This window comes from Somniosus microcephalus, chromosome 12 (assembly GCF_052327205.1).
Source record: "Somniosus microcephalus isolate GS21.2 chromosome 12, FLI_Smic_1.0, whole genome shotgun sequence".
Lineage (NCBI taxonomy): Eukaryota > Metazoa > Chordata > Chondrichthyes > Squaliformes > Somniosidae > Somniosus > Somniosus microcephalus.
Window position 1 is genome coordinate 80,512,868 of NC_140998.1, and position 12,082 is coordinate 80,524,949.

Consider the following 12,082-nt stretch of genomic DNA (forward strand, 5'->3'; position numbering starts at 1 on the left):
CGACCCACGGTACAGTTTAATCCGACCCGCGGTACAGTTTAATCCGACCCGCGGTACAGTTTAATCCGACCCGCGGTCCTGTTTAATCCGACCCGCGGTACAGTTTAATCCGACCATGGTACAGTTTAATCCAACCCGCGGTACAGTTTAATCCAACCCGCGATACAGTTTAATCTAGCCCATGGTGCAGTTTAATCTAGCCTGTGATACAGTTTAATCTGACCCGCGGTATAGTTTAATCCGACCCGCAGTACAGTTTCCCGTGGTACAGTTTAATCCGACCCGTGGTACAGTTTAATCTAACCCGCGGTACAGTTTAATCCAACCCGCGATACAGTTTAATCTAGCCCATGGTGCAGTTTAATCTAGCCCGTGATACAGTTTAATCTGACCCGCGGTATAGTTTAATCCGACCCGCGGTACAGTTTCCCGTGGTACAGTTTAATCCGACCCGCGGTACAGTTTAATCCGACCATGGTGCAGTTTAATCTGACCCGCGGTACAGTTTAATCGAACCCGCGGTATAGTTTAATCCGACCATGGTACAGTTTAATGCGACCCATGGTACAGTTTAATCCGAGCCGCGGTACAGTTTAATCCGGTCGTGGTACATTTTAATCCGACCCGCGGTTCAGTTTAATCCGACCGTGGTACAGTTTAATCCGACCCATGATACAGTTTAATCTGACCCGCGGTACAGTTTAATCCGACCGTGGTACAGTTTAATCCGACCCGCGGTGCAGTTTAATCCGACCCGCGGTACAGTTTACCCTACCCGCAGTACAGTTTAATCCGATCCGTGGTACAGTTTAATCCGATCCGTGGTACCGTTTAATCTGACCTGCGGTACAGTTTAATCCGACCCGCGGTACAATTTAATCCGACCCGCGATACGGTTTAACCCGACCCACGGTACAGTTTAATCCGACCTGCGGTACAGTTTAATCTAACCCGCGGTACAGTTTAATCCGACCCGCGATACAGTTTAATCTAACCGCGGTACAGTTTAATCTAGCCCACAGTGCAGTTTAATCTAGCCCGTGATACAGTTTAATCTGACCCGCGGTATAGTTTAATCCGACCCGCGGTACAATTTAATCCGACCCGTGGTACAGTTTAATCCAACCCGCGGCACTGTTTAATCCGACCATGGTACAGTTTAATGCGACCCGCGGTACAGTTTAATCCGACCCGTGGTACAGTTTAATCAAACCTGCGGTACAGTTTAATCCAACCCGCGATACAGTTTAATCTAGCCCATGGTGCAGTTTAATCTAGCCCGTGATACAGTTTAATCTGACCCGCGGTATAGTTTAATCCGACCCGCGGTACAGTTTCCCGTGGTACAGTTTAATCCGACCCGCGGTACAGTTTAATCCGACCATGGTGCAGTTTGATCTGACCCGCGGTACAGTTTAATCGAACCCGCGGTATAGTTTAATCCGACCATGGTACAGTTTAATGCGACCCGTGGTACAGTTTAATCCGAGCCGCGGTACAGTTTAATACGGTCGTGGTACATTTTAATCCGACCGGCGGTACAGTTTAATCCGGACGTGGTACAGGTTAATTCGACCCGCGGCTCAGTTTAATCCGACCGTGGTACAGTTTAATCCGACCCATGATACAGTTTAATCTGACCCGCGGTACAGTTTAATCCGACCCACGGTGCAGTTTAATCCAACCCGCGGTACAGTTTAATCCAGCCTACGGTACAGTTTAATCCGGACGTGGTACAGGTTAATTCGACCCGCGGTTCAGTTTAATCCGACCGTGGTACAGTTTAATCCGACCCATGATACAGTTTAATCTGACCCGCGGTACAGTTTAATCCGACCCGCGGTGCAGTTTAATCCAACCCGTGGTACAGTTTAATCCAGCCTACGGTACAGTTTAATCCGACCATGGTACAATTTAATGCGACCCGCGGTACAGTTTAATCCGACCCACGGTACAGTTTAATCCGGTCGTGGTGCAGTTTAATCCGACCCATGGTATAGTTTAATCCGACCCGTGGTACAGTTTACCCGACCCGCGGTACAGTTTAATCCGATCCGTGCTACAATTTAATCCGATCCGTGGTACCGTTTAATCTGACCCGCGGTAAAGTTTAATCTGACCTGCGGTACAATTTAATCCGACCCGCGGTACAATTTAATCTGACCCGCGATACGGTTTAACCCGACCCACGGTACTGTTTAATCCGACCATGGTACAGTTTAATCCGACCTGCGGTACAGTTTAATCTAACCCGCGGTACAGTTTAATCCGACCCGCGATACAGATTAATCTAACCGCGGTACAGTTTAATCTAGCCCACGGTGCAGTTTAATCTAGCCCGTGATACAGTTTAATCTGACCCGCGGTATAGTTTAATCCGACCCGCGGTACAGTTTAATCCGACCCGTGGTACAGTTTAATCCAACCCGCGGTACAGTTTAATCCGACCATGGTACAATTTAATGCGACCCGCGGTACAGTTTAATCCGACCCACGGTACAGTTTAATCCGGTCGTGGTGCAGTTTAATCCGACCGGCGGTACAGTTTAATCCAGTCGTGGTACAGGTTAATTCGACCCGCGGTACAGTTTAATCCGACCGTGGTACAGTTTAATCCGACCCATGATACAGTTTAATCTGACCGTGGTACAGTTTAATCCAGCCACGGTACAGTTTAATCCAACCCGCGGTACAGTTTAATCCGACCCGCGGTACAGTTTAATCTGGCCCGCGGTACAATTTAATCCGACCCGCGGTACAGTTTAATCTGACCCGCGGTACAGTTTACTCCGACCTGTGGTACAGTTTAATCCGACCAGAGGTAGTCTAATCCGACCCGCGGTACAGTTTAATCCCACCCGCGGTACAGTTTAATCTAACCCGTGGTACTGTTTAATCTAACCCGTGGTACAGTTTAATCCGACCTGCGGTACAGTTTAATCCGACCCGCGGTACAGTTTAATCCAGCCTACGGTACAGTTTAATCCAGCCCACGGTACAGTTTAATCCGACCCCCGATACAGTTTAGTCTAACCCACGGTACAGTTTAATCCGACCCGCGGTACAGTTTAATCTGACCCGTGGTACAGTTTAATCCGACCAGCGGTAGAGTTTAATCTGACCCGCGGTACAGTTTAATCCGACCGGCGGTACAGTTTAATCCGACCCGCGGTACAGTTTAATCCGACCGGCGGTACAGTTTAATCCGACCCGCAGTACAGTTTAATCCGACCGTGGTACAGTTTAATCCGACCCATGATACAGTTTAATCTGACCTGCGGTACAGTTTAATCCGACCGTGGTACAGTTTAATCTGACACGCGGTACAGTTTAATCCGACCGCGGTACAGTTTAATCCGACCCGCGGTACAATTTAATCCGACCCGCGATACAGTTTAATCCGACCCACGGTACAGTTAAATCCGACCCACGGTCCAATTTAATCCGACCCGCGATACAGTTTAATCCGACCCTCGATACAGTTTAATCCGACCCACGGTACAGTTTAATCCGACCCACGGTACAGTTTAATCCGATCCGTGGTACAGTTTAATCCGACCCTAGGTACAGTTTAATCTGACCCGCGGTACAGTTTATTCCGATCCGTGGTACTGTTTAATCCGACCCACGGTACAGTTTAATCTGGTCGTGGTACAGTTTAATCTGACACGCGGTACAGTTTAATCCGACCACGGTACAGTTTAATCCGACCCGCGGTACAATTTAATCCGACCCGCGGTACAGTTGAATCCGACCCACGCTACAATTTAATCCGACCCGCGATACAGTTTTATCCGACCCACGGTACAGTTTAGTCCGACACACGGTACAGTTTAATCCGATCCATGGTACAGTTTAATCCGACCCTCGGTACAGTTTAATCCGACCCGCGGTACAGTTTATTCCGATCCATGGGACTGTTTAATCCGACCCACGGTACAGTTTAATCTGACCCGCGGTACAGTTGAATCTGACCCGCGGTACAGTTTAATCCGACCCGCGGTACAGTTTAAACTGACCCGCGGTACAGTTTAATCCGACCCGCGGTACAGTTTAATCCGACCCGCGGTACAGTTTAATCTGACCCGCGGTCCAGTTTAATCCGAACCGCGGTACAGTTTAATCCGACCTGCAGTCCAGTTTAATCCGACCCGCGGTACAGTTTAATCCGACCCGCAGTACAGTTTAATCCGACCTGCGGTCCTGTTTAATCCGACCCGCGGTACAGTTTAATCCGTCCCGCGGTACAGTTTAATCCGACCCGCGGTACAGTTTAATCCGACCATGATACAGTTTAATCCGACCCGTGGTACAGTTTAATCTAACCCGCGGCACAGTTTAATCCAACCCGCGGTACAGTTTAATCTGACCCGCGGTCCAGTTTAATCCGACCCGCGGTACAGTTTAATCCGACCTGCGGTCCAGTTTAATCCGACCCGCGGTACAGTTTAATCCGACCCGCAGTTCAGTTTAATCCGACCTGCGGTCCTGTTTAATCCGACCCGCGGTACAGTTTAATCCGTCCCGCGGTACAATTTAATCCGACCTGCGGTACAGTTTAATCCGACCATGGTACAGTTTAATCCAACCCGTGGTACAGTTTAATCTAACCCGCGGTACAGTTTAATCCGACCCGCGATACAGTTTAACCTAACTGCGGTACAGTTTGTTCTAGCGCACGGTGCAGTTTAATCTAGCCCGTGATACAGTTTAATCTGACCCGCGGTATAGTTCAATCCGACCCGCGGTACAGTTTAATCCGACCTGCGGTACAGTTTAATCCGACCCGCGGTACAGTTTAATCTGACCCGCGGTACAGTTTAATCGAACCCGCGGTACAGTTTAATCCGACCATGGTACAGTTTAATGCGACCCGCGGTACAGTTTAATCCGTCCCGCGGTACAGTTTAATCCGGTCGTGGTACAGTTTAATCCGACCGGCGGTACAGTTTAATGCGGACGTGGTACAGTTTAATCCGACCCATGATACAGGTTAATTCGACCCGCGGTACAGTTTAATCCGACCGTGGTACAGTTTAATCCGACCCATGATACAGTTTAATCTGACCCGCGGTACAGCTTAATCCGACCGTGGTACAGTTTAATCAGACCCGCGGTGCAGTTTATTCCGACCCGCGGTACAGTTTAATCCGGCCCATGGTACAGTTTAATCCGACCCACGGTACAGTTTAATCCGACCCGTGGTACAGTTTAATCCGACCCGCGGTACAGTTTAATCCGGCCCATGGTACAGTTTAATCCGACCCACGGTACAGTTTAACCCGACCCACGGTACAGTTTAATCCGACCCACGGTACAGTTTAATCCGACCGTGGTACAGTTTAATCCAGCCACGGTACAGTTTAATCCGACCCGCGGTACAGTTTAATCCGACCTGCGGTACAGTTTAATCTGACCCGCGGTACAGTTTAATCTGACCCGCGGTACAGTTTACTCCGACCTGTGGTACAGTTTATTCCGACCAGAGGTAGTCTAATCCGACCCGCGGTACAGTTTAATCCCACCCGCGGTACAGTTTAATCTAACCCGTGGTACTGTTTAATCTAACCCGTGGTACAGTTTAATCCGACCTGCGGTACAGGTTAATCCGACCCGCGGTACAGTTTAATCCAGCCTACGGTACAGTTTAATCCAGCCCACGGTACAGTTTAATCCGACCCGCGATACAGTTTAGTCTAACCCACGGTACAGTTTAATCCGACCCGCGGTACAGTTTAATCTGACCCGCGGTACAGTTTAATCCGACCAGCGGTAGAGTTTAATCTGACCCGCGGTACAGTTTAATCCGACCGGCGGTACAGTTTAATCCGACCCGCGGTACAGTTTAATCCGACCGGCGGTACAGTTTAATCCGACCCGCAGTACAGTTTAATCCGACCGTGGTACAGTTTAATCCGACCCATGATACAGTTTAATCTGACCTGCGGTACAGTTTAATCCGACCGTGGTACAGTTTAATCTGACACGCGGTACAGTTTAATCCAACCGCGGTACAGTTTAATCCGACCCGCGGTACAATTTAATCCGACCCGCGATACAGTTTAATCCGACCCACGGTACAGTTAAATCCGACCCACGGTCCAATTTAATCCGACCCGCGATACAGTTTAATCCGACCCTCGATACAGTTTAATCCGACCCACGGTACAGTTTAATCCGACCCACGGTACAGTTTAATCCGATCCGTGGTACAGTTTAATCCGACCCTAGGTACAGTTTAATCTGACCCGCGGTACAGTTTATTCCGATCCGTGGTACTGTTTAATCCGACCCACGGTACAGTTTAATCTGACCCGCGGTACAGTTTAATCCGACCATGGTACAGTTTAATCCGGTCGTGGTACAGTTTAATCTGACACGCGGTACAGTTTAATCCGACCGCGGTACAGTTTAATCCGACCCGCGGTACAATTTAATCCGACCCGCGGTACAGTTGAATCCGACCCACGCTACAATTTAATCCGACCCGCGATACAGTTTTATCCGACCCACGGTACAGTTTAGTCCGACACACGGTACAGTTTAATCCGATCCATGGTACAGTTTAATCCGACCCTCGGTACAGTTTAATCCGACCCGCGGTACAGTTTATTCCGATCCATGGGACTGTTTAATCCGACCCACGGTACAGTTTAATCTGACCCGCGGTACAGTTGAATCTGACCCGCGGTACAGTTTAATCCGACCCGCGGTACAGTTTAAACTGACCCGCGGTACAGTTTAATCCGACCCGCGGTACAGTTTAATCCGACCCGCGGTACAGTTTAATCTGACCCGCGGTCCAGTTTAATCCGAACCGCGGTACAGTTTAATCCGACCTGCAGTCCAGTTTAATCCGACCCGCGGTACAGTTTAATCCGACCCGCAGTACAGTTTAATCCGACCTGCGGTCCTGTTTAATCCGACCCGCGGTACAGTTTAATCCGTCCCGCGGTACAGTTTAATCCGACCCGCGGTACAGTTTAATCCGACCATGATACAGTTTAATCCGACCCGTGGTACAGTTTAATCTAACCCGCGGCACAGTTTAATCCAACCCGCGGTACAGTTTAATCTGACCCGCGGTCCAGTTTAATCCGACCCGCGGTACAGTTTAATCCGACCTGCGGTCCAGTTTAATCCGACCCGCGGTACAGTTTAATCCGACCCGCAGTTCAGTTTAATCCGACCTGCGGTCCTGTTTAATCCGACCCGCGGTACAGTTTAATCCGTCCCGCGGTACAATTTAATCCGACCTGCGGTACAGTTTAATCCGACCATGGTACAGTTTAATCCAACCCGTGGTACAGTTTAATCCGACCCGCGGTACAGTTTAATCCGACCCGCAGTTCAGTTTAATCCGACCTGCGGTCCTGTTTAATCCGACCCGCGGTACAGTTTAATCCGTCCCGCGGTACAATTTAATCCGACCTGCGGTACAGTTTAATCCGACCATGGTACAGTTTAATCCAACCCGCGATACAGTTTAACCTAACTGCGGTACAGTTTGTTCTAGCGCACGGTGCAGTTTAATCTAGCCCGTGATACAGTTTAATCTGACCCGCGGTATAGTTCAATCCGACCCGCGGTACAGTTTAATCCGACCTGCGGTACAGTTTAATCCGACCCGCGGTACAGTTTAATCTGACCCGCGGTACAGTTTAATCGAACCCGCGGTACAGTTTAATCCGACCATGGTACAGTTTAATGCGACCCGCGGTACAGTTTAATCCGTCCCGCGGTACAGTTTAATCCGGTCGTGGTACAGTTTAATCCGACCGGCGGTACAGTTTAATGCGGACGTGGTACAGTTTAATCCGACCCATGATACAGGTTAATTCGACCCGCGGTACAGTTTAATCCGACCGTGGTACAGTTTAATCCGACCCATGATACAGTTTAATCTGACCCGCGGTACAGCTTAATCCGACCGTGGTACAGTTTAATCAGACCCGCGGTACAGTTTAATCCGACCCACGGTACAGTTTAATCCGACCCGCGGTACAGTTTAATCCGACCCGCGGTACAGTTTAATCCGGCCCATGGTACAGTTTAATCCGACCCACGGTACAGTTTAACCCGACCCACGGTACAGTTTAATCCGACCCACGGTACAGTTTAATCCGACCGTGGTACAGTTTAATCCAGCCACGGTACAGTTTAATCCGACCCGCGGTACAGTTTAATCCGACCTGCGGTACAGTTTAATCTGACCCGCGGTACAGTTTACTCGGACCTGTGGTACAGTTTAATCCGACCAGCGGTACAGTTTAATCTAACCCGTGGTACTGTTTAATCCGACCCGCGGTACAGTTTAATCCAGCCCACGGTACAGTTTAATCTGACCCGTGGTACAGTTTCATCCGACCCACGGTACAGTTTAACCCGACCCGCGGTACAGTCTAATCCGACCCGCGGTACAGTTTAATCCGACCATGGTACAGTTTAATCCAACCTGTGGTAGTTTAATCGAACCCGCAGTACAGTTTAATCTGACCGTGGTGCAGTTTAATCCGACCGGCGGTACAGTTTAATCCGACCCACGCTACAATTTAATCCGACCCGCGATACAGTTTTATCCGACCCACGGTACAGTTTAGTCCGACACACGGTACAGTTTAATCCGATCCATGGTACAGTTTAATCCGACCCTCGGTACAGTTTAATCCGACCCGCGGTACAGTTTATTCCGATCCATGGGACTGTTTAATCCGACCCACGGTACAGTTTAATCTGACCCGCGGTACAGTTGAATCTGACCCGCGGTACAGTTTAATCCGACCCGCGGTACAGTTTAAACTGACCCGCGGTACAGTTTAATCCGACCCGCGGTACAGTTTAATCCGACCCGCGGTACAGTTTAATCTGACCCGCGGTCCAGTTTAATCCGAACCGCGGTACAGTTTAATCCGACCTGCAGTCCAGTTTAATCCGACCCGCGGTACAGTTTAATCCGACCCGCAGTACAGTTTAATCCGACCTGCGGTCCTGTTTAATCCGACCCGCGGTACAGTTTAATCCGTCCCGCGGTACAGTTTAATCCGACCCGCGGTACAGTTTAATCCGACCATGATACAGTTTAATCCGACCCGTGGTACAGTTTAATCTAACCCGCGGCACAGTTTAATCCAACCCGCGGTACAGTTTAATCTGACCCGCGGTCCAGTTTAATCCGACCCGCGGTACAGTTTAATCCGACCTGCGGTCCAGTTTAATCCGACCCGCGGTACAGTTTAATCCGACCCGCAGTTCAGTTTAATCCGACCTGCGGTCCTGTTTAATCCGACCCGCGGTACAGTTTAATCCGTCCCGCGGTACAATTTAATCCGACCTGCGGTACAGTTTAATCCGACCATGGTACAGTTTAATCCAACCCGTGGTACAGTTTAATCTAACCCGCGGTACAGTTTAATCCGACCCGCGATACAGTTTAACCTAACTGCGGTACAGTTTGTTCTAGCGCACGGTGCAGTTTAATCTAGCCCGTGAGACAGTTTAATCTGACCCGCGGTATAGTTCAATCCGACCCGCGGTACAGTTTAATCCGACCTGCGGTACAGTTTAATCCGACCCGCGGTACAGTTTAATCTGACCCGCGGTACAGTTTAATCGAACCCGCGGTACAGTTTAATCCGACCATGGTACAGTTTAATGCGACCCGCGGTACAGTTTAATCCGTCCCGCGGTACAGTTTAATCCGGTCGTGGTACAGTTTAATCCGACCGGCGGTACAGTTTAATGCGGACGTGGTACAGTTTAATCCGACCCATGATACAGGTTAATTCGACCCGCGGTACAGTTTAATCCGACCGTGGTACAGTTTAATCCGACCCATGATACAGTTTAATCTGACCCGCGGTACAGCTTAATCCGACCGTGGTACAGTTTAATCAGACCCGCGGTACAGTTTAATCCGACCCACGGTACAGTTTAATCCGACCCGTGGTACAGTTTAATCCGACCCGCGGTACAGTTTAATCCGGCCCATGGTACAGTTTAATCCGACCCACGGTACAGTTTAACCCGACCCACGGTACAGTTTAATCCGACCCACGGTACAGTTTAATCCGACCGTGGTACAGTTTAATCCAGCCACGGTACAGTTTAATCCGACCCGCGGTACAGTTTAATCCGACCTGCGGTACAGTTTAATCTGACCCGCGGTACAGTTTACTCGGACCTGTGGTACAGTTTAATCCGACCAGCGGTACAGTTTAATCTAACCCGTGGTACTGTTTAATCCGACCCGCGGTACAGTTTAATCCAGCCCACGGTACAGTTTAATCTGACCCGTGGTACAGTTTCATCCGACCCACGGTACAGTTTAACCCGACCCGCGGTACAGTCTAATCCGACCCGCGGTACAGTTTAATCCGACCATGGTACAGTTTAATCCAACCTGTGGTAGTTTAATCGAACCCGCAGTACAGTTTAATCTGACCGTGGTGCAGTTTAATCCGACCGGCGGTACAGTTTAATCCGACCCACGCTACAATTTAATCCGACCCGCGATACAGTTTTATCCGACCCACGGTACAGTTTAGTCCGACACACGGTACAGTTTAATCCGATCCATGGTACAGTTTAATCCGACCCTCGGTACAGTTTAATCCGACCCGCGGTACAGTTTATTCCGATCCATGGGACTGTTTAATCCGACCCACGGTACAGTTTAATCTGACCCGCGGTACAGTTGAATCTGACCCGCGGTACAGTTTAATCCGACCCGCGGTACAGTTTAAACCGACCCGCGGTACAGTTTAATCCGACCCGCGGTACAGTTTAATCCGACCCGCGGTACAGTTTAATCTGACCCGCGGTCCAGTTTAATCCGAACCGCGGTACAGTTTAATCCGACCTGCAGTCCAGTTTAATCCGACCCGCGGTACAGTTTAATCCGACCCGCAGTACAGTTTAATCCGACCTGCGGTCCTGTTTAATCCGACCCGCGGTACAGTTTAATCCGTCCCGCGGTACAGTTTAATCCGACCCGCGGTACAGTTTAATCCGACCATGATACAGTTTAATCCGACCCGTGGTACAGTTTAATCTAACCCGCGGCACAGTTTAATCCAACCCGCGGTACAGTTTAATCTGACCCGCGGTCCAGTTTAATCCGACCCGCGGTACAGTTTAATCCGACCTGCGGTCCAGTTTAATCCGACCCGCGGTACAGTTTAATCCGACCCGCAGTTCAGTTTAATCCGACCTGCGGTCCTGTTTAATCCGACCCGCGGTACAGTTTAATCCGTCCCGCGGTACAATTTAATCCGACCTGCGGTACAGTTTAATCCGACCATGGTACAGTTTAATCCAACCCGTGGTACAGTTTAATCTAACCCGCGGTACAGTTTAATCCGACCCGCGATACAGTTTAACCTAACTGCGGTACAGTTTGTTCTAGCGCACGGTGCAGTTTAATCTAGCCCGTGATACAGTTTAATCTGACCCGCGGTATAGTTCAATCCGACCCGCGGTACAGTTTAATCCGACCTGCGGTACAGTTTAATCCGACCCGCGGTACAGTTTAATCTGACCCGCGGTACAGTTTAATCGAACCCGCGGTACAGTTTAATCCGACCATGGTACAGTTTAATGCGACCCGCGGTACAGTTTAATCCGTCCCGCGGTACAGTTTAATCCGGTCGTGGTACAGTTTAATCCGACCGGCGGTACAGTTTAATGCGGACGTGGTACAGTTTAATCCGACCCATGATACAGGTTAATTCGACCCGCGGTACAGTTTAATCCGACCGTGGTACAGTTTAATCCGACCCATGATACAGTTTAATCTGACCCGCGGTACAGCTTAATCCGACCGTGGTACAGTTTAATCAGACCCGCGGTACAGTTTAATCCGACCCACGGTACAGTTTAATCCGACCCGTGGTACAGTTTAATCCGACCCGCGGTACAGTTTAATCCGGCCCATGGTACAGTTTAATCCGACCCACGGTACAGTTTAACCCGACCCACGGTACAGTTTAATCCGACCCACGGTACAGTTTAATCCGACCGTGGTACAGTTTAATCCAGCCACGGTACAGTTTAATCCGACCCGCGGTACAGTTTAATCCGACCT